Source organism: Haliotis rubra, unplaced genomic scaffold (assembly GCF_003918875.1).
Source record: "Haliotis rubra isolate DU_JTF1 unplaced genomic scaffold, ASM391887v1 Scf430, whole genome shotgun sequence".
NCBI lineage: Eukaryota > Metazoa > Mollusca > Gastropoda > Lepetellida > Haliotidae > Haliotis > Haliotis rubra.
Genome location: NW_025767114.1, coordinates 923,048 through 947,566, shown reverse-complemented (window position 1 = coordinate 947,566; position 24,519 = coordinate 923,048). Strand labels below are relative to the sequence as shown.

The 24,519-nt window shown below is 40.3% G+C and overlaps 2 long non-coding RNA genes across 2 annotated transcripts; both read right to left on the bottom strand.

Annotated features, from left to right (window-relative positions):
• Positions 1 to 1,553: 1,553 nt before the first annotated feature.
• LOC124289045 lies at positions 1,554 to 24,519 on the bottom strand. The gene is made up of 3 exons (XR_006901574.1): positions 24,182 to 24,519; positions 7,573 to 7,578; positions 1,554 to 1,582 (listed from the first exon to the last, which is right to left on the bottom strand). It is a non-coding gene; the product is annotated as an uncharacterized LOC124289045 (long non-coding RNA).
• On the bottom strand, positions 23,224 to 23,938 carry LOC124289044. Its single transcript, XR_006901573.1, has 3 exons — positions 23,698 to 23,938; positions 23,462 to 23,509; positions 23,224 to 23,277 (listed from the first exon to the last, which is right to left on the bottom strand). It is a non-coding gene; the product is annotated as an uncharacterized LOC124289044 (long non-coding RNA).

Below are 24,519 nucleotides of genomic sequence, written 5' to 3'. Positions count from 1 at the left end.
TTGTTCCAAAAGTTTTGGAGTAATGGAAAGTATAAGTTTCCCGGGTTCAGAAACCAATGCTAAGTCTAGCCATTAGCAAACGTCAGCTAGCTAATTAATATGCAAGGGATATCGGGTCAGAGGTTAAAGGGCGGTCCTCCCCAGGAACTGACCAATCAGGAGCAAGTACTTTATAATGACAATATGGCTGACGTTTGCTATGAGCTGGACGCGAAGCATAGAAGTCTTAATTTCAAGCGAATTACACCGAACACAATAGTTTACATATCACAAGTTAATTATCTTAAAACGTATTCCCTACATTTATCACTATTCAGTAATATATATATTCTTGGAGGAACAAGCGAACTCGTTAGTGTAATGCAAATTAGGGGGCGGAATTTAGACATGTTTTGTAAACAAACTCGCGCTACCAGGTTATCCATGGGACTATGTAGATTCTACACTTGTACTTTCGCATGCACAAGGGCACATATTTTAGTGACTGAGCATCGAATAGCATACCCTCCCCTGTTTGGCGTTACAGTATTTAATCGGGAATAATAGGTGCTACGCATATTTAGTGACCTGCGAAATTTGTACCCCTAATCATATTACCATTGGTGGCTCATCAGCACGGCGAAACGCTTTCAAAGTCAACCTACCGCTCAAAACATCGGTAACATAACATGTTTTGCCAACAGACTTTTGGCCACTGACTAGATGCTCATGATGTTGATCACTGGAGTGTCTGATCCAGACTCGATTATATACATACCCCGCAATATAGATGGAATAATGCTGAGGGTGGCTTTAAAGCACTAATTGCCTTTTTACGGGCAACATCCATCCAAATGCTAAGTGATGAAGGGGTTGAGCTACCGTACCGGAATGAGGCCTCTGTCAGGAGTTACAGCAGAGATTGTTCCTGCAATCAGAAACCTTACTAAACGACACGGTATTCCACACCAAAATACTAACACCGTCTTGGAATCTTGGCAAATTCAAATTTCCTATACTCTCCCTTTTCTTTCAACATCGATCAAACGCAAGTAACCTTTGTCTCCCAGTCACTCGTTCAATATGAATACGATACCTAAGGTGAGTGAGTGAGTTTAGTTTTACGCCGCACTCGGCAATATTCCAGCTATATGGCGGCGGTCTGTAAATAATCGAGCCTGGACCAGACAATCCAGTGATCAACAGCATGATCATTGATTGGGGACCGATTTCATGTGTCAACCAAGTCAGGGAGCCTAACTGACCACCCGATCCCGTTGTCGCCTCTTACGACAAGCGTGGGTTACAGAAGATCAATAGACTAATCCAGACCTTCACGGGTTTATGAAGTTTATGTGACGTAACATATATTAGTTCCACCCGTTGCGTCAAATACAGTGATATAATAGGTGAAGAGATGAAGTTGTTAGATGCACTAATTCTGTGTTGTGTCTATTGGTTAATCATTCAAATAATTGCTTAATAGTATTACATGCTTAGTGTTTGTCATTTGTAAACATCCCGTGAAGTGACACCGCTGTGAATTGGCGGAAGCGGAGATATTCATGTACATGTGAAAATTGACTCGCTTCAATAATTCTTACTAAAATTTTTAAAAAATAAGTTTATCACACGTTACTTGGTAGTCATAAGGATTGTTTTACGTTTTGTGCATTTATCGAAGGATCACCGTCGAAAATTGTATACAATCGCGTAAATTTGTGACTGTGATCCTCTTTTACAGGAGAGATGCGACAAGTTAAGGTATCATCTTGCAAAAATACCTGACACGGTGACGCCACTGCCAGTTTGTGATGAGATCCACTTGCCTACGGACTTGATTAATGAAGGGTGATTTTTTAACTACGAACCTGGTGATTCTAAAGATACTGATCGTTCCCAAGACCCTGAAGAACCATATGAACATTCGCAGATTGTCAAATTCGTTCATGACAATTAAAATCAAAACACTATAAATCAATTTACAACATAAGACTTTTTTCAATCCACAGAAAGGCTTCGTAAACATGCCAAGGGGATAATCCTTTGGATATCCGTAACTTGCACCCAAAAAGAATAGGCAACAAAATGGAGAGCATTGTTCAGTATCCATCAACAAGCTGAACCTGCGTCCTGCAGGATGCTCCACTTCAGATTCACGTTTCTATATTGCCATCAGCACTAAGGAAATTCCCCTGGTTCAAACGACAACCTGTTGGTATCAATAAACTCAGCTCTATTATGAGTCGAATGTCAAAAAGTACTGGTTTCGAAAAAGATTCACAAACCATTCAGCAAGAAAATTCGATGTCCCAAAACTATCTGATGAAAATATTCATCCAACGTATATTATGGAGATATCCGGTCATCGTAACATGCAAGAGTGTAAACAGTTCATCCTCAAAACACCGTAAAATCAGTAACATTGGCAGGGGCAACGAAGAAGAGTCGGATGAAATTTTTAAGATGTGCGAATTACGCTTTGTTTTGTCCTATTTACATTAAAAAAATAAAAACTTCATAATAAATGATATTTTCCCCACTTGGGCCATACTCTACAAAGGAAATAGTACTTATAAAACCTAACATTTGTCTAAACTAAATTTTTAAAAAAAGGTAGCTAAAAGAAAAATATCGGGTGGAAAGCATGTGTTTTAGCTCAATTCTGCTTGTCCCACACTGCTTGTCACTGTCAACTTGAAAAAGACGCTGATCATTTGTTTTACCAGAGTGATGTCCCATTTTATCCAGGTCCTCAACTCCATTACATTGTAAAGGAGTTGAGTTAATTTGAAAACATGACCACCCAGATTGAAATTTATTTCGGCATTATACATATTTCCTACTAGATATTGTTTAATAATTTCTTTTGATTGCAGCATTCAGAGAGTGACATTGAAGAATTTTCGTGGACGTGTTACGAGTGTCAAAAGTCAGCATTTAACAGCGATCTGTTGGAGGAGCAGCTTATTTGTACCGACAAAACAGTTCTTACTGACAGTGATGGTTCCTTATGGCTTTTTTGTTCGGCATGTAGACGACAATATCATCTGGAATGTGCAGGCAATATTTGGGGGAAATATTGATGTGAACGATTTGGAGTTCGACCGATATTTGTGTGGCATTTGTGGATGGTCCATTTGCTTCTGAGACATGGCACTAACAGCAAAGGAGAGAATGAGGAGATATAGATAGAAACGGAGGGAAAATCCAGAGACACTTGCTCAGTATAAAGACAAAGAAAGGAAACGATGGCATGAACTGAAAGAAGCAAAGAAAGTAAAGATGATAGATGAAATGACCAACTATGAAAAGAACAATCCGAGAAAACAATGGAGAAAGGCCTATCATCGTCATCATTTCTTTCAATGAATTCACCACCAGCATCCCCAGCCTGTAATGAAAACTTACTCAGGGCAGATGGAAGAAGAACAGTTAGCCGGAAAAGGGTTAGGAGAGACAGAGCAAAGGCATACAGACAGCTGTCAAAAGTACTATTTCAGTTTCAAAACCAAAAGAAACTGACAGAGATACAGAAAGCGTCTTCAAACAATTTTGAATAAAAAGGATCTCGGAGCAAATGAAATGAATGGCACAGATGTCAGCCCAAGAAAAAAGACAGTACAGAGTCTTGTAGGAAAATCAAAGCTTTCTGATAGAGTGAAGAAAAATTTACTTTTGCATTATGGAATTGTAGCAGAACTAAAAAAGAAACTCCCTGAACCCCCCTTTCAAAATTCCTGGTACCGCCCATGATTTTTACTGTCCTTCGATGACAAGTTTTGGACGTTCTAGATTTTTATTTTAAAATTGACATAAATGAAATTGTTCTCGTCACGATATGGCTGAAATATTGCCGATGTGACGCTAAATTTTAACTCGCTCCCTCACTTTCCTTGTGTCAACACTTCATGGTGCAAGCAGATATACACAGGCCAAGGTCGGAGAGAGAACCTTTGACGTCAGTATCGCGATATATGACGTCACGCCACCAAGGTAACATCGGCAGCTGATCTTCTGGCTCCGGGATCATGAAATTCTAAAGTCTAAAATTTGCTTAGCACAAAATAATCTTAGGTCTAAAATCATTTGCTAAGCTAAGATTTTAGATAAGACTGGATCATGAAACTCTCTCAGCAAATTCTTAGCTAAGACTAAGACAGCTACTATGACAATTTTAGAATGATGTAATCATGTCCGGTCACTCTTAATTAATTGAGGAGAATAGTTTAATAGCAGGCACCTGCTGAAAATGTTCCAAACAAGTCAACTGAGGCTTTTATCCCTGCCGCGGTGAATTTTACTGTCTTTACGGTTGGGATGTTTTCCGAAATACACCAACATGAACACCTGAGTGCGCTTTCTGCCATATTGCATTGGATAGTGTTTACAAAATCACGTTTCGCGAAGGCCGGAATATTGAGTCGCCTGTTACATCACGTATATTTCATATTCAACTGCGACATATGCATCACTGGATTCCTCATACATTTTAGTATCAAATAAGAAAGGGTCTTTGTCACTAAAACCAAGTGCCTATGTGATATGAAACGAAAGATATTGGGCATGAAAACGAACGCTGTGCTCGAAAGACAGCACTTGTTGAAATGTAAACAAAGAGAAATTGAAACTTTACACTGTGCAGCATTTTCTCAAATTTCAGACACCCAATCGTCTATTCGTAGCATGCATAGGCTCAACTTTTAGAACATACATGGGAATAGTATCGTAGCAAGAAATAGCAAATTAAAAATAGATACAATACAGTAATGTGATCTATGTTTATACGTCAAAGTTTCTGTGCAGCGTGACGCCATGACTGACAAAATCTCGCAGAACAACAACGGTAATATCTGGCTTCTTCTCTTACTTACAATAAAAACGATAAATCATATAACAATACACAGATAGTCAGATTCATTCTGATAACTTACATCACACATTTATGTACAAACGATCCCCGAATCAAGGGAAAGGTCCTCGCAAAATCCTGTGTACCCATGTAAGCGAAGCAGCCATTTTGTAAGAAATCGGTCAACGGTAGTGATGTGGTTAAAGGACTTTTAAAAAGGTCACTTCACATTGTTTAGTTTCGCTCTTAATGAACCCCTGGGTATATATAATATCCACAAAATACAGTTAAAAACGGTAATATTTCATTATACAGCTTGTATTAGGAATCTAAAACGCACCTCCCTCGAAAGCATTTCGCGATTACGCAAGATAATGAGGTAGATGGTCACGTGACGTCATACCCGAGAGTCGCTACATCAACACACGGAAAATACAGTAGTACCGAGACTGTTCGCTTACTGAGGTCTCCTTCTAAATCAAATAGCAAATAAATCAATCACGAAGTCAAACATGGATTTGAATGGCATACTAGATACAGATTATATCACATACATGCAACCTTTTCAATTTGAAAGTATTTCTAGCGGCAAGACCGAGAGGAATATTGAGGACGATTACACCAGTTGACAACATACAGCCGTGGGACGATCCCGATCCCGACTATGTGTTGAATAGACCTACTGCAGACTGGTATGCAAGTTACTTGCCTATCACATGTTCATGGAAAACTGATTAGATACTGAATTAATTTTTCCGCGGTCACGGTAAAATTTACAGTCATGCATGATAACGGCAATGTTCGATCAATGTGTTGAGCCTGTCTTCCGGTATACATCGGTATGGGAAGGTAAACACTGAAATAGTTACGTTCGAGGTTCATGATTTTATGAAGATTATTAAGTAACTTTCAACTTTATTTCATAAAATGCGTCTTCTGCTAAATTTATCCGTAAAGGTTTAAGTATGGTGATAGTTCGATCTCACTACTGTATAGAGAAGTACCCTAAATTCGTTAGTGTATGTTTTCGGAAGAAGTCGGTGTATCGATCGTCTGGTATATCAAACATCAGTTTCATTACATTTTCAATTTCCATACATGTGTTACGCATCGGTATTATGTCGTGATACGTAGTCATATAAATCTGCAAAATATACGTAAAATGTAAAATGATAAAGACCAGTAACCTCCTTAACAGCTGGTAATACATATAATAAATAAATATAGATGCAAAAATAGAACTGACAAATCCTTATCTATCTCTTTAACTGTCAGCTAGTGAAAAAGAAATTCTTCCTTGTGTTCTAGTAGTAATGTGTAAAGTGTGATCAGTCCTAAAGAAAAAGGCCATGGATCAAATCAAGAAACCAGCACACAAAAATTAAAGCAAATAATTTATTTGCATACAAACTATTTATGACAAAATAATGCATACAGTGTGTACACCAACATCATGAAGGCAAAGACTTGCGTGTAAATTAACTGGATGGACTTGTAAAAAACCTAAGAAAACAAGATTGATCTCCAATAACACCATGTGACACAGTGGTGACTGCAATTTGGAAACATTTACCATCTGAACAAGTCCCAGGATTCAAACAGACGAATACAATAGACCTTAAGACATCATGCAGGCACAACTGGTTTCAGTTCACACCCTAGACATATTTACATGATTTCATTATATCTTGATGTCTGTGAATTCACCAGTTCCTGTTTACTAGTTATAAATGAAAGTGTCTGGCAGAATATCCTGGAAAAATAGGCTGTTTGTCCTGCAAGGCTGTAGGAAGGAAACATGTTTCTTCTCTCGAGAATGGCCTACTGGGTAGGAATTCAACAAACTCTGTGAATAAATTTTACATTGAATAAGAGACATTTTGTAACACAATTTCAGTATATTTTGTTTTGGCAACATAATAAAATTTTCTTTGAAATCTGCACTAAAACAGTAAGTACTTTTGTCTTAACAAATGCTGAGAGGGAAAATAGATATGAGGATTAAAAACCAGTGTCTTTGCAAACAAGACTTAGTATTGACTAATTGGTTTGGGAAAAACATGCAGTAATAGGAACAGTGTTTTCTTTTGTTTTTCAAACTGGAGGGCACCAGTTCAACAAAGGTTATTGATTGTCTGAATTATATTTACCATGTACTTTCTTGTTCACTGGCTTGGCCTCTTGGTTTAGGCCTAGAGGTATCTGATTGCCCAGTTGGGTTCTCCAGTCTTGGTCACTTCTAGGGTATTTAGGCTGTTTTCATTGATGTGAAATGCTGCCATGTACATCCTAAAAATAGCATTAAAGTAGCATTTTCACATTTACCAAAATATAGAACCCACAAAGAAATACATTATCTGAATGAACATATTTCCCTGATTTCCCATTTTTTTTTGAAAGTGGGTTAAAGTTACCTATATATACAGCTGACGTGATGTTTTACAGGGGATCCGTAAATACCTAAGTTTTATGCCAGAGCAGAGCTGTCATTTTCATTTGGTTTATTGTACATTTCCTTAAAGAGAAAGAATGAGACTCAACTCACATACCCATTTTAACATGGTAGGGGACCAGTCCCTAGTGGATAATTATCGGATATGACTTATTTTTAATTATGTTTTAGTAATTATGTGCTCTCTTACCACCGCACCCATATGTTGCAAGTTCTCATTTGTCCATGCCCACCCCATCCCTCAACACACACTCACACCACAAAACACCCGTCTCGGTAAATAGATGACTTGGGCCTACTGAGTAACACTAACAGTGGCTGTGAAAATATATCTCTGATCGAAAATAGGACATGAGCGCATATTATGACGTACTTTTTAATCAACTATTGCTTCATGTAGCTTGCTACTGGAGTGTTTATGTTGCTCCAAAACAACTACATCTTAAAACTCACCTGCAACTAACGTCGTGTCCGGAATGCAACTCTCTCGGTCTGTCCCAAGTTGACATTTCGGCCTCTGTGTTTGTTTGGAATGACGAAAGGAATGCCCGATATATAGCATCCTTATAAAGTTTAAGTCGGTATATGGTCTCTGGTGTTTGCCTATTCGTATCCATATTTCGCCACAGGTTAGGTCTCTTTCATTGCACTTCTTCGAAAAGTGTAACGAACACAGATGACCGTGCATACTAGAGGGGTTCACAAAATCCGCACGACGACAGTAAACAATCTTTGTCCTTCCTCTCTTGTCAAATAGAATTTCTCCGTGTACATCCGTGTTGTTTACGCCGTTGGATAATCATCAAAACTCGTAGAGCTGTTTTCAGTTTCAATAGATAATCACAACAACGCTCCATTCAAAATATTGCGCTTATTGTCACTTTCAACTCGATGGCGTATACACTACTAAATTGTCACATCACTGAGCGGACTCTCGGGTATGACGTCACATCCACAGGGAGGCAGACCGCTAAAAATATGCATACGAGCGGGCGTGGCTAAAGTGGTTTTAGTTTTGGTGCATATTTGTAATTTTACGACTATTTTTTCGTAAATGGATGGTGCAGATGTGGTATATATTCATGTTTGAATGGCATTATGTAATAAAAATGCATAGTGTTTAACCTTTTAAAAATCCTTTAACATTGTTGTACATATTTGGCAATTTCTTTGAGGTGAAGGTCGGTTGAATAAGAGCCATGTCCCTCTGACTATACTTTCAGTATTATAATGCATATTTTGTGTATCGCTCAGATATTTTTTTCATGAAACTAATTTCATTGCCTACATTTAGCCTTGTTCTGTATCATATCCGTGGATATAGGGTATAAGTTGCTTTTATTCTTTGAAGGTTTTTGTTTGTTTGAATAATATTTACATAAGAAATTGACATACTGAGTGTAGTACTCAATAGTTTAAACCCTTAAACAAGTATTAGAAGAACAAACGGAGGTCCACCTGCAACATGTACTTTAGTTCCTATCATGTGCAATATTCGCCATTCGGACCAATATTACAGTTGCATATGAACAGGTTCATGAACAACGATTTAATTTAACCTTCTAAGTAAAACTGACAATATTTATGAACATTATTTAGATATTTTATGAAATGTATATGCACACGTTTTTAAAGGAATTGTCTTGTTCATTGAATTTGGTTATTTCGTTAGTAGTGTACCATGTCACCCTAGGGTCTTTTCAAGATGGGGTCACCTCCGGTTCCATGTCCCAAGATGGCGGCACTTCCGGTCGCATGCCCCAAGATGGCGGCACTTCCTGTCCCGTGCCCTAAGATGGCGTCACATCCGGTTCCGGTGGGATCTCGTTGAATACGCATTTCAAAATGGCGGCGGGTGGACGGGAGAGATATCATCGTGCAGTTGTTGTGCTCCCTTCCCGGTGCCTTCACCGCAATATATGCATCAAACCAATTGGAACGATAGGCTTTCAAACAGGTATGACATATTATGTAACGCCATTTTAATGCACATTGCTCTATCTTCCGCAGTTTTTCTGGTAGGGTTTTGGCCTCACTACTTCCACCCCTCTTGCGTCCATGATGATACATCGGGATACTGTCACTTCAAGATTCTTGAGTTTACATAGGCAACAAGGGGATCGAAGACGTCACCTCAGTGACGTGACGCTTCACGGTTCATTGGTTCAATTCATGTGCGTCTCATTGGTCAAAAAGCCTCACGTCTCATTGGTCAAATCGGTCTCAATCTACCCGCCTCATTGGTCCAATTCCCGTGCGTCTCATTGGTGAAATCGGGTCTCAATCCACACACCGCTTTGGTCCAATTCCCGTTCGTCTCATTGGTCAAATCGGTCTCAATCTACACGCCTCATTGGTCCAATTTCCGTGCGTCTCCCCCATGGTTCCTAGTATGGTGATCTACCTTCAGATGCTGGCGATCTATAGCCCGTGTTTCATATTGTATTGTCTTTTTTAATTACACTGTTTCAGTTTCACATGCTAGTTTTATCTTCATATATGTGATACTCTAGTATTTATATATATACTCATTTTTCTTACAATGTAAGTAGAACCCTCAAAATATGTTCAGAAATGTTATGCCAATATGAAGCCTTTGTTTGCCGAGCTAAATAGGCCAGGGTTACCGCCCTTTGGTTATGACGTACTTGGTGCCACTTGATTTTAAACTGGTCTCCTGTCTAATCCCAAATCAAAAGATAATAATACTGAATATTAATCACGTGAAAAAAGTTTGTGAAAATTCGAAGGAAGCATAAGAACAGAAAATGTAAGCAGCAGGACAGATTGATCGTGTGTATTTTCATTCATAACCTCAAATTGTGAAAATACAAAATATGTATAACAATGTTGACGTCCGTATGACATCCTTATCGGGAAGCGACTTTTCGAAATGGCGTGTTCACACGAGTATGCCGGAGTTTTCGAAGAAATTTTCGTTGTTTCAAGCAACGTATATGCATAAATGTGACATGTAAGTAGTCCGAAAATTCTGTCAGTCTGCTGGTTGTTATTTTCTTTTTGTTTTCATTGTGACCAAGGGAAATAGTCAGAAATTAAGAGAGGCACCGTCATCGTTCGTGAGTTGGCGTCAGGCTTTCAGAAACTATAATATGTTGTGATGAATCTAGAAAATCATTGGAATACACCTATTATATTTAACTATCGCCTGCTACGATACCTTTCCCATGCATGTTCTAAAACTAATGAGCAAGTCTTTGCAACAAATAGGCGAACGGATACACAGTGTAAAATCTGAGATTGGCTTTGTTTACATTTCAAACAAGTGGTCCTTTCCCAGCGCGGCATCTTATATATTTCGTTCGATTTCACTGAAACACTTCGAATTGGTGACAAAGTCCATTTGCCAGTTTATTTGAACTGTATGAGGAATTCAGGGATTCGTGTCAGGAAGATGGTGTTGAACTAATTGATTTTATGGGCGAAACATAACCGACATACATGTGACGTGATTTTATAAACACTCTATAATATGGCTGAAAATTCACTTTGACGTTAATTGTGGTTGCGTATTTTCCAAAACATTCTCAGCGATTCTCGGTTCATCGACAATGTTTCAGAACTAGCATTGGTGATTTGATCATACAACAACAAAACTACCGCTGATCACAATGATACGTCTTTTTCTTTAAAATTCAATTCTCCCAGTAAAATTTGACATTTGAATTAAGAAAACGCAGTGAATGGTGATTTAGTAATGTGTCAAAACTGGCGAGATTTATGATGCATGTAATTTTCAGTATATTTGATCTACAATGAGCGGATGATATAGAAAATCGAATTTCAAACCGAGTTCAAAACTGCAAATTGCACTTATCTTCGTGATTATTTGGATATGGTATCGATATCTGTACTGGCATTCTACTTCTTATGTTATGGACAACTTTAATGGAATGAGTTATGTAATAAGGAACACCCCTCTAACTTCAAAAAATAGATTCGTCTGGTTTGACCTTCGTTCTGATGTCATTGGCGCGTGCCATTTTCGAAACGTGGCTGTCCTTGATGCGTGTCAGTGCTTTGCTTAGTTCCTAATTTTGAAAAGACCAGACATCAAAAACGAAGAAGCAGTGATTGTGAGATTCGACTTACATGTTGGAACCAGGCTGGGTCAATATTTTCCTCCATCCCCGATCCAAACACATCAAAGAAATCGCCGAGGTCAAACGTAACAGTTTCAGACGACATGTTGGTTTACCTTTGTAAGGGTTAATGAGTGCAAAATAGGGTATAAAACTACATGATAAACACTTTTTATGATGAAAGAGCGCAAGACAAAAAGGTTAATTTTCGTGTACACTTGCCCTTTAAAAAACGTCACGCCCACACTTCCCTCCTCCAAGAGCAAATCCCTCATCTGGCCCCGGGATCATGTAAGTGACTTTAGTCTAAAAATTGCTTAAATCTGTCATTTTGATCTTAAGTCCAAAAATTTGTCTTAAATCGGAGATCACGTACATTTTTTAGTCTTCAAGGTTAAAACTGAGATCATTTTTTGTCTTAAATCCTGAGACTGCTACATACCAGACTTAACCCCTTTTTGATGCCGAGGTTTTTTTCAGGCGCACATTTTCATAAAGTTTGAAAAGTGAACGTTGTGCAAGATTTGCGCTCGCATGGTCCTGGATCTGCGTTCGCCGGATCGATTGGCGGCTTCACATTTCTGGGTGTCTGTGTAGAATTTCATTTGTTCAACAACTTCCACACTTAGCTTCATTTTGAGAATTTCATGAACTAAGTGTTTATCATTGTCATCCATGTTGAAATGTGTAATATTGTTGCAGCCGAGGAACATGGAGCGCTGCCACCAGCTGTTCGTTACACACAACTGAGTACCGGGCACACCTGGAGCAGTCGCCGCTGTAGCACTTCAGGGTTGCTTCGAGCACTCGAGGTAACATACTACGAAGTGTTTTCATGTCGCCAGCATGATCCTTCAACAGTTCTTTTAGTATCAGGCTGCACCGTGCTTTCACATCCTGACTCAGCACCCTCCATTTTATGTGTACGTGCAGTGCCAGGGAACATCTCTGGGTTAAAATCAGCTCTGTAACATTGTCGGAACTGTCCTTGAGCCAAGTGGGTGGGGTCAGCTAGTCTTTGCACCTTCCACATTGGGTCCAACACTTTCAGAGCTTTGTCTAGTCTATCTGCACACTTAGAATCCCCATCGGTAGTTGCATAACTTTATAAGCACACTCTGTAGTGCGAGCTGATTTCCAATGTCTTGTCCCATGTTGAACTCAGACAATGGAGTGAAAGCCGACATGTTTGCAGTACAGTCTGGGTACCCCCCACCCCACACAGATTTCACATCCTTGCCCTTCCCTTTCAACCAGGCACAAGTCCAGCAGAGCTTGTTCTGGAATGATGCACTGATTATGAACTTATTGTCGGTTACAGTTTCGCTGGCGATGCCGATTGCTTGTGATGCAAACGTTGCATGGACATGGGTACATCAACCCACGTCCCCCTCACTGGGATAGCCCTGGCTTCTTCCTGCTTGCTATTGTCGTCGAGTTGTATCGGCCATCCATTGCAATGTTTATTTCACATGGCTTTGTACCCCTCTTTCGATTAACATCCTTCACTAACTCCACCTTTTCAGCCATATCCTTAGTGTTAAGTTCAGTTACAGCCTTAGCCACAGTGTTGGAGGTCCTTTGGATACTGCTCCTGCATGGGGGTGGAATGTTCATGTTGGCCATAAGCAGCCTCGCTCTCTTATTTCCAATGGGTGTGTCTTGTAGACCCAAGGCAAGTCCGACGTTAGGTACTGCTGGGTTTGGTCCAGGTTTACCCGTCAGGATTTCCTTGTACAATTTCATCTCGGGTGCTACAGAGTCACACATGGCACATTTCAGTGTTATTTTCCAACACATACCCCATTTTCTCTCCTTGGCTATGTGCAGCTGAGGGTCATCACAGTTAGTTTATGTTGAGCGATGCAGCCGCAGAGCTGTGTTCCATGCTTCGGCCACCTTTTCAATGTCGACTAGTCGCATACCCTGCAAGTCATGTTTGCTATACTCTTGTTTCAGGTCATGCTTGCTGGCTGAAGTGGGACGCAGAAGCCTCACTGAAGTAGATATACCTTCGCAGTCAGGAGTTGACAGCCCAGTTCCATCCAGCCTTGACTTGGTGACCAGGGAGAAGTCTTTTGCACTGAACCTAGTCACAGTCCTGGGTATCTTGGGTGGAGAGGCACTTTCACGCTCTTCAGATTCAAGGGTGAGACCTTTGTTCCAGGGAGTATGGCCTTGGCTGAAATGTGACTTTATTCGCTTGCGGTCACCATTCATGGTGATTGTCTTCAACTGAACTAATGATAGAAATTGTGTATTGTAAACCAAAAGTCACTGTGTTCTTTAATCTGATTGGTTGAAAAACGTGATCAAATGGTATTTGATTCCCGGAAATTCTCTGCGTATTAATACATAGAAACATCGCTCACACCATTGTAGTGTTACGTCGTCAGCTGTGATGACGTCATTAAAATCATATTGTGACGTAAAGTCGAATGACTTCACAAATGAGGCAGTTCAGATGCTACCATGGGAGACAGCCGAAATGATGACATTTCACCGCTGTACCCGTACTCGATGTCAATGAGAGCAGACACAAAAACGTGTGTGGACCTTTTGGTTTACTTTTGTGTTTACAAGGTCGATAAACACATCATGTGTTGGCCAATTTCCGGGTGTTTTGAGTATTTGAAGCACGGGAATTCATTTGGAACCGACGGCTTCAGCCGGAGGTTTCAAATAAATTCCGATATTCTCATTTTACTAATATTGACCCGTTAATAACTGATATTTATCTCTAACTGAATGTGATGATTTTCAGCTTACTGCAAGCTGCATGACATCATAATGGTTTTAGCATTGTGACGTCATAACTGTAAACCATTATGACGTCATAATGCAGTTAAGCTATACACACACAGATTGACGCTTTGGCATGGTGAGTGGTGACGCCTGGTGACTCGCTGCACTTGATTGGCTGTGCACAGCTTCTTGAGCTACCAATCATTTTATTGAGAAAACATATCTAATGAATATAAATTTAACAGTTTCATTTAAAAAAAATAAAATAAAATATGAACTTTAATGGAATTATTTTAGTATAAAATGCATGTATGTATATAAAATAAACAAAAGATTGAAAAAAATGCTTTACCAGACTGAACTGGTGTATTTAGATAGTATATGCAATAACAAAACAGGGACACTTGCTGTTTTGGTCAATTTCCTTTTGGTTATGGAATTATAGACAAATTAGAATTGTATTTCAAATGAATTCATGCCAAAAATGAACATTCAAATGCCAGAGGTACAGCATGATTTGAAAGGGGTATAAGTCAAGTTGTGTATGAGCGAGGGCTTTCAATTTTTTTGTGAGCCTTACATAGTGTCTGGTCTTAGTATTGATGAAGTTTTATTTAATTTGCAGATTTTTTTGAGTCCTGACCACAGTTACCCCCCTTTACTTTTACCATGACCCGGAAGCGAAATAGGAGAATATAGTGCCTTTTTTAAATGGGCTGTTCTGTCTGTGCTAATTTTTTCAGGGTGATTTGTGGTAGCTTAAATAAAAGGTGAGATATTGTACTTTATTTCAAATTCTTTTTGGTCGACAATCTGCAAAATGGTATTGACACCAGCCTTCCATGATTTGACCCCAAGTTCAAGGTTGTTTAGTGTGTTTCAAAATTGGCCATTGGGAAGTGGTCGACCCAGGCCGATATTTTGCTGGTCAAAGTGACAAGTTGGCAAGTTGGTCAGCATGCAACAGGAAAGCAGCCTACGGCCGATATTTATTATGGTGGACTGGCATGTAACTGTACATAGCCAATAAGGAAAATATTTTGTGGTCTGAGGCTAGATGGTGGCGAAGGGACGCATTTCAAGATGGCGGCGAGGGACGCATTTCAAGATGGCGGCGGACGGGAGAGAGAGAGGACGATAGCGTGCGTGCGTGTGTTGAGGGATGTGATGGGATGGCATGGTTTTAAAGCTTTGTAACCCAGCTTTCTTTTGAGTGAGATAGGTGGCCCTGGAAAGGGCCGTTGGTATTAATGGGTGAGACATCACTGAGGCATGGCATCTATTTTGGTGATGGCGGGCCGCTGGAGGTGGTACTGGTGAAATCGTCCATGGGTTCAACAAACTCCAACACGCGTTGAAGTAGAGAGTGCATGGTGTCTATCCGGTCTTGAACGAGGATGATCTTGTCATTGAGTAGAGTCAGTAGACGATTGCCTTCAAGTTTACTCACTTTCTTTTGACTTGGCTTGTTGATGGGGAGCCGGACGTTTCTGGGTCTTGTTAGAGTAGTTCATACTCTTATGGCCCTCTTTACCACAGTGACGGCAGGGATGTGGGCATTCGTAACTGAGATGGCCTTTGTTTTTCCACATACAGTTGTAGCAGGTGTTGTTATTGTGCTTGTTACTGTCGTTTGTCTTCTTTGGACATATGTAATGACGATGGCCTTGAACACCAAACTCGGTACAGGTCACCATGGGACAGTGTTAGATAACTGTGGTCATCTGTTTCGCACAGGCGGCAACGGAAGGAGGCGGAGGCGGGAGACGTCTGCATGCTTCCAGTTTTAGTCAGCAACTGATGTGGAGAGCTGTTTTATAGCTGAGGTTGATGACGTCACTTCGGGCCACCGGTTTAGTGTGGCGTGACGTCATAGGATGTGTGACGTCATGGGCAAAACCCAAGGGAAAAACCCATGGGAAAAACATATGGGAAAAAATCTGTGACGTCATCCATCCCCAAAACCAAAATGGCCTCATGGTGCATACCACCCTTATGATGAACCTAGTGTGGCGCCATAGTGTTTTCCACCAAATGATCTCACACACCTTGCACATTGCCTCATACGACACCACGAACATTCATGACTGTGTCAGTGAGTGATTGAGTTTAGTTTTATGCCGCTTTTAGCAATATTCCAGCAATATCACGTCGGGGCCACCAGAAATGGGCTTCACACATAGTACCCATGTGGGGAATCAGACCCAGGTCTTCGGCGTGACGAGCGAACATGACAGTGTCAGAAGAACAGGTATTCAGTACTTCCGTTATATAACAATTGTTGTCGGCATTGAATGTAGCATTCTTTTTGAGCGAAATGGGGTGGTCCTGAAAAGGACCGTTTTGTGGTGTGTACTGTGTACCTCACAGGGACCACAGTTGGACCTTGCACTGACATTGGTGAATGCCCAACTTTCGTTTTACTGTGCACTTGCTTCCATGGGTCAAACGCCCGATATAAGTGTCTTTCAGTATGGTGGCACAGTAAACACACTGAAAGGTCCCATTATACTCTATCGTTCAATTTGGCATACGCAGGTAGACAGCCATGACAACGGTGACACTGCCATGCTGGCAAAGATGGCGGTGATGTTGATGTTGTTTCAGTGTTGCTGGTGACTGTGGCTTGGGCGTCAGCGAAATTAGCTCCAGATCCCATTTTTTCTGTTGAAACAGATGCATGATCCATGATTTGTTTGTCTTCTTCTTCTGTGATGGTGTGACAACATTCCCGTCTCACCCTCATGATATATGAGAGCTCAGCCAATGACTCACCGACTGAGTTTAGGTTTTACGCCGCTTTTTAGCAATATTCCAGCAACATCACGGAGGGGACACCAGAAATGGGCTTCACACATTGTACCCATGTGCGGATTCGAACCTGGGTCTTCGGCGTGACGAGCCAACGCTTTAACCACTAGACGCACGGGAATTGGACCAATGCGGTGTGTGGATTGAGACCCGATTTGACCAATGAGATGCACGGGTGAGTGAGTGAGTGAGTGAGTGAGTTAATATTTAACGTCACATCGGCAATATCTCAGCCATATTGTGAAAACAATTTATATAATACAAAAATGAAAACATTGTGAAGAGTTAAACCTGTCGACGATGGACAGTAAAAATACTAGAGTATCACATATATCATCATAAAACTAGCATGTAAAACTAAAACAGTGTAATTAAAGAAGACAATACAATATAAAACACGGGCTATAGATCGCCAGCATCTGAAGGTAGATCACCATACTAGGAACCATGGGGAGACGCACGGAAATTGGACCAATGAGGCGGGTAGATTGAGACCGATTTGACCAATGAGACGTACGGGAATTGGACCAATGCGGTGTGTGGATTGAGACCCGATTTGACCAATGATACGCACGGGGAATTGGACCAATGAGGCGGGTAGATCTATTGTCACTGTTAAGATGACTTACCATCACAACGGACCTTTTCAAGGCCACCCATCTCGCTCAAAGAAGGCTGGGTTCCAAAGCTTTAACACCATACCATCCCATCACAACCCCTCAACCCACGCACGCACGCCATCGCCCTCTCCCCTCCCTCCCTCTCCTTCACGTCCGCCGCCATCTTGAAATGCATCCCCTCGCCGCCACCTTGAAATGCGTTCCGTCCGCCCACCGCCATTTTAAAATGCGCATCCCACGCGATAGCGCGAGATCCCAGCGGAACCGGATGTGACCCCATGTTGGGGCACGGGACCAGAAGTGCCGCCATGCTTAGGCTTGAATGACAAAACAGTGATGTATAATGACTGGCCAGGTGCGGGTTTGTCACAAACATTTACGATTCACTTTCATTGTTTTCGATAATGTAATCAATTCATATTCGAAAAAATATTGTAATATTTGGATATCGAACTGTACCTATATTTCTATGAAAAATTGTACACAAAATATACCTCACATCATTATTCTGATAGTTCCATACAAAAGAGCTATGTTTTTGCATCTTTCATTGTATACTTATGAAGAGAAATAGCCACATAGTCATAAACAAAGAAAAGTCTTATCCTAAAAACTATATTCAGGTGTTGTGAAATATTCTTTTTCATTTACGTTAAATTGATGCTTGTGTGCGTGTTGTTCACATTAAGATACACAGTCAACCCGTCTAATTATGGATCTATTCAGGACATTATTTTATATGGTAAAATCAGTCATTTTATGTTCTGTCAAAAGAGTGTTAAATTCTGACATAGAAACCGAAACTTTTTATACAATTCATGGAAATTAGGTGAGATAAATACCACTCAGCACACCAAAGTCGTCTTTTTCCGACGTTGCAAAATACATAAAACAAGCAATGGCGCGTACATCAACGAAAATGTTGTAATCTTTTCAGTAATTTCATTACATTTGAAGAAATGGCTAGTACTCGGTTATTAATGACGCAAAATTACTTAAAATACATCTACACAAACAGGAGAATATGTGAATGTAAGAACTAATTTACATATCAGATAGGGCCATCAAATCGCTTATTACGTGCTCTCTCATGTAGTACATTGTCATCTTTCTTATAAATTGTGAAACTACCAAAATGTATCCGCTCACATTGGGGGACATTGTACTGCAATAGTTTGGTTCACAGTAAACAAAACATAACGAACATATATACAACAAATTCTCTCCAAGTGATCTGAGTTACATTGACCTAGTGTTAAGCATAGCGGAGTTATGCCCCTTATCTTGCATGACCTCTCTGTCGTCGTTTGACGTCATACAAGAAAATCCATTTTCGACATTTATTGTGAGTCATTTTCATATTGAGCGTATAACGTTATGCACAAACAAATAAACCCATTTCATATATATACTTATGTCGTTCAGATATCAGGCTGTATTTTCTTTGCTCACACTTTCCGTAAAGATGCAAAATTAAAAATCGTAGCACAGTGCTGTTATCGGTGCACAATCAAAAGCGGAGAAATTTACTGTGTTTTAAGGCATAACAAAATTTTGGACATCTAAATATTTAGCAGTGTCTATTTCTCAGGGGTATTTGCATTTATATTTATACCCACGGATAGAAAAATTTAATATTCTACATTTCTGTGTATCTTTATAGCCGTACGCAGATCCAGGACCATGCGAGCAAATCTCGCACAACGTTCACTTTTCAAACTTTATGAAAATGTGCGCTTGTAAAAACCTCGGCATCAAAAAGGGGTTAAGACTTAAGAAGATGGAGACCGATTTGACCAATGAGACGTGAGGCTTTTTGACCAATGAGACGCACGGGAATTGAACCAATGAACCGTGAAGCGTCACATCACTGAGGTGACGTCTTCGATCCCCTTGTTGCCTATGTAAACTCAAGAATCTTGAAGTGACAGTATCCCGATGTATCATCATGGACGCAAGAAGAGTCGAAGTAGTGAGGCCAAAACCCTACCAGAAAAACTGCGGAAGAAAACATTGTCTCCGATGCAGACCAAGACTGAAAGTGAAGACTGACATTCAAATGGAAGTGGGTACCCCTCCCTCCCTCCGATACATGAGCATCAGCAGTAGAAGCGCCGCTCACACCACCAACAGAGGCAGCAGAAGCGCCACCCACACCATCTCCAGCGGTGATAGGGCAATGTGCATTAAAATGGCGTTACATAATATGTCATACCTGTTTGAAAGCCTATCGTTCCAATCGGTTTGATGTGGTACCGGGAGCTGCCTTTTACGTTTGCATATATTGTGGTGAAGGCATCAGGAAGGGAGCACAACAACTGTACGACGATATCTGTCCAGGAACATTTATTTTCCGAGGGCTCGATCTAATATGTCACTGTTAAGATGACTTACCATCACAACGGCCCTTTTCAAGGCCACCCATCTTGCTCAAAAGAAAGCTGGGTTACAAAGCTTTAACACCATGCCATCCCATTTGTTTTCGATAATATAATCAATTCATATTCGAAATAAATATTGTAATGACAGGATATCAAACTGTACCTATATTTCTACAAAAATTGTACACAAAATATACCTTACATCATTATTCTGATAGTTCCATACAATAAGAGCTATGTTTTTGCATCTTTCATTGTATACTTGTGACCAGGTCTTCAAAACAACAAAGTCGCTGGTATAGGGGAGGACATTTTATTCTCCGTTGGGTAGTTAAGTCCACAAAAATATCACCCTGAAACATTTGACAAAGAATCCAATGGACAGCAAACAATCATTCTATAAGAATATTCTATATCACAAATAGGGTAACATTTCATTGGTTGCATTAATTAAATTAAAATAGTCATGTTACACAAATACACACGCACACCACATTCAAAACATTCACACAATGTACTAAGGAAAATACACCTTACCCATCTATGGAATGGAATGGAGTTTACTATTCTACCCCTTTTTGGCACCTGCAAACAACATTTGCCAATTTCACAAAATTGCCAAGGCATACACAAGTGCATACACTACAGTTACATGTTATGCTAGAAATAATTTGCTAATTATTTATTTGTAGTATTTTAAAAGTTTTACTCAAGCATAATATAAATAACAACCTCTAAAGTTAATGTATTAAACAAAACAAGTATTCAACTAACCTTCTGTGGCAAGTAACAGTGCTGCTGCTGCTGCAAGTAACTGTGCTGTGCAATGCTGGATACTAAGTGCCATGTGCTTGGACACTCAGGGTATTTAATATGCCTAAAAAACTTGTACCCAATCAGAGACTTAATCTCTGGTCACATTACACACAATATGAAATTGAGGCCAGAATGAACCACCTCACTTCCTTAGTGATGTAAATATTCCACAAAGGGGCATAATTCAGATGCACCTCAACCACATAGAATTTTAACAAACCCTCACCAAAACCTTTTATCAGTTTTGTAAATCTGATTTTTAAACAACCACAATGTTTATTAAATAACCCTTCACCAATGAAAGCTTTAAACATATTTTTGGAGTTTAGCAGTTTATACTTTTATTTGCATAATTTTATAATTACATAAAACACCTTCACCTGAACAATAAAATCTGATATGTCTCAATTGACATCATATCCTGCTACAGTACCCGCAACCAGTGCTATAATGGCTTTCCTCACCTCAGCAGGCAACTCATGGAAAGCTCCTGACAACGCCAGAGTGCGAAGAAACTCTGCTTTCTCCAGCCACTCTGGAGATGGCGTTGTGTGAGATAACACAAACTCACCACCTGTCATCCATTGTGGTTTATTTCTGTGACGACCTGAACGTCGAACATCTGTCTCCTGTGTACCAGATTCCTCAACCGACTCTTGACCAATAGTTACTGTGGAAATTTCTTCATGTAAATCACTGGAGACACTTGATTCTGGCTTTGAATCGTTCTCACATGTTACACCTACATCATCAGCTTCCCCTGCTAAACTTCCCCAGCTTCCTGGCAGTCGTCACTGTCTTGCTGGGAAGTACTCCTTCTTCAGTATCTCCTTTGGCATTCGATTCGGTGCCATTCACTGAAAGATCTTCATCCATAGCAGGAGTTTCAGAAACTGACACAATGATTTCAGAATCACTATCATCCTGATTTGGTTCAGGTGATGACTTCATTTCCACCAGTGGAGCTGGAACAAGTCTTTTCCTCGGCTTTGGAATTGGATAATGCTTAGACGTTTTAGGTTTACTGGATATGCTACTAACAGGCAAAAGATGATTTCTGTGCAGTGGTCAAATAAACCCATTTCATATATACTTATGTCGTTCAGATATCAGGGCTGTATTTTCTTTGCTCACACTTTCCGTAAAGATGCCAAATTAAAAAATCGTAGCACAGTGCTGTTATCGGTGCACAATCAAAAGCGGAGAAATTTACTGTGTTTTAAGGCATAACAAAATTTTGGACATCTAAATATTTAGCAGTGTCTATTTCAGGGGGTATTTGCATTTATATTTATACCCACGGATAGAAAATTTAATATTCTACATTTCTGTGTATCTTTATAGCCGTACGCAGATCCAGGACCATGCGAGCGCAAATCTCGCACAACGTTCACTTTTCAAACTTTATGAAAATGTGCGCTTGTAAAAAACCTCGGCATCAAAAGGGGTTAAGACTTAAGAAGATGGAGACCGATTTGACCAATGAGACGTGAGGCTTTTGACCAATGAGACGCACGGGAATTGAACCAATGAACCGTGAAGCGTCACATCACTGAGGTGACGTCTTCGATCCCCTTGTTGCCTATGTAAACTCAAGAATCTTGAAGTGACAGTATCCCGATGTATCATCATGGACGCAAGAAGAGTCGAAGTAGTGAGGCCAAAACCCTACCAGAAAAACTGCGGAAGAAAAACATTGTCTCCGATGCAGACCAAGACTGAAAGTGAAGACTGACATTCAAATGGAAGTGGGTACCCCTCCCGCTCCCTCCGATACATGAGCATCAGCAGTAGAAGCGCCGCTCACACCACCAACAGAGGCAGCAGAAGCGCCACCCACACCATCTCCAGCGGTGATAGGGCAATGTGCATTAAAATGGCGTTACATAATATGTCATACCTGTTTGAAAGCCTATCGTTCCAATCGGTTTGATGTGGTACCGGGAGCTGCCTTTTACGTTTGCATATATTGTGGTGAAGGCATCAGGAAGGGAGCACAACAACTGTACGACGATATCTGTCCAGGAACATTTATTTTCCGAGGGCTCGATCTAATATGTCACTGTTAAGATGACTTACCATCACAACGGCCCTTTTCAAGGCCACCCATCTTGCTCAAAAAGAAAGCTGGGTTACAAAGCTTTAACACCATGCCATCCCATCACATCCCCTCAACACACGCACGCATGCAATTGCCCTCTCCTTCCCGTCCGCCGCCATCTTGAAATGGGTCCGCTCGCCGCCATCTTGAAATGCGTTCCGTCCGCCCGCCGCCATCGTGTAAAATGCGCATCCCACTAGAGACGAGAGATCCCACCGGAACCGGATGTGACGCCATGTTGGGGCATGGGACCAGAATTGCCGCCATCTTGAAAGAGACCCTCGGGGGACATGGTCCACTACTTAGGCTTTATTGACAAAACAGTGTTGTGACCAGGTCTTCAAAACAACAAAGTCGCTGGTATAGGGGAGGACATTTTATTCTCCGTTGGGTAGTTAAGTCCACAAAAACATCACCCTGAAACATTTGACAAAGAATCCAATGGACAGCAAACAATCATTCTATAAGAATATTCTATATCACAAATAGGGTAACATTTCATTGGTTGCATTAATTAAATTAAAATAGTCATGTTACACAAATACACACGCACACCACATTCAAAACATTCACACAATGTACTAAGGAAAATACACCTTACCCATCTATGGAATGGAATGGAGTTTACTATTCTACCCCTTTTTGGCACCTGCAAACAACATTTGCCAATTTCACAAAATTGCCAATGCATACACAAGTGCATACACTACAGCTACATGTTATGCTAGAAATAATTTGCTAATTATTTATTTGTAGTATTTTAAAGTTTTACTCAAGCATAATATAAATAACAACCTCTAAAGTTAATGTATTAAACAAAACAAGTATTCAACTAACCTTCTGTGGCAAGTAACAGTGCTGCTGCTGCTGCTGTGCTGTGCAATGCTGGATACTAAGTGCCATGTGCTTGGACACTCAGGGTATTTAATATGCCTAAAAAACTTGTACCCAATCAGACTTAATCTCTGGTCACATTACACACAATATGAAATTGAGGCCAGAATGAACCACCTCACTTCCTTAGTGATGTAAATATTCCACAAAGGGGCATAATTCAGATGCACCTCAACCACATAGAATTTTATTAACCCTCACCAAAACCTTTTATCAGTTTTGTAAATCTGATTTTTAAACAACCACAATGTTTATTAAATAACCCTTCAGCAATGAAAGCTTTAAACATATTTTTGGAGTTTAGCAGTTAATACTTTTTATTTGCATAGTTTTATAATTACATAAAACACCTTCACCTGAACAATAAAATCTGATATGTCTCAACTGACATCATATCCTGCTACACACTTCCCCATTGAAAATTGACGTCCTCGTCATTCACTACGTACCCGCAACCAGTGCTATAATGGCTTTCCTCACCTCAGCAGGCAACTCATGGAAAGCTCCTGACAACGCCAGAGTGCGAAGAAACTCTGCTTTCTCCAGCCACTCTGGAGATGGCGTTGTGTGAGATAACACAAACTCACCACCTGTCATCCATTGTGGTTTATTTCTGTGACGACCTGAACGTCGAACATCTGTCTCCTGTGTACCAGATTCCTCAACCGACTCTTGACCAATAGTTACTGTGGAAATTTCTTCATGTAAATCACTGGAGACACTTGATTCTGGCTTTGAATCGTTCTCACATGTTACACCTACATC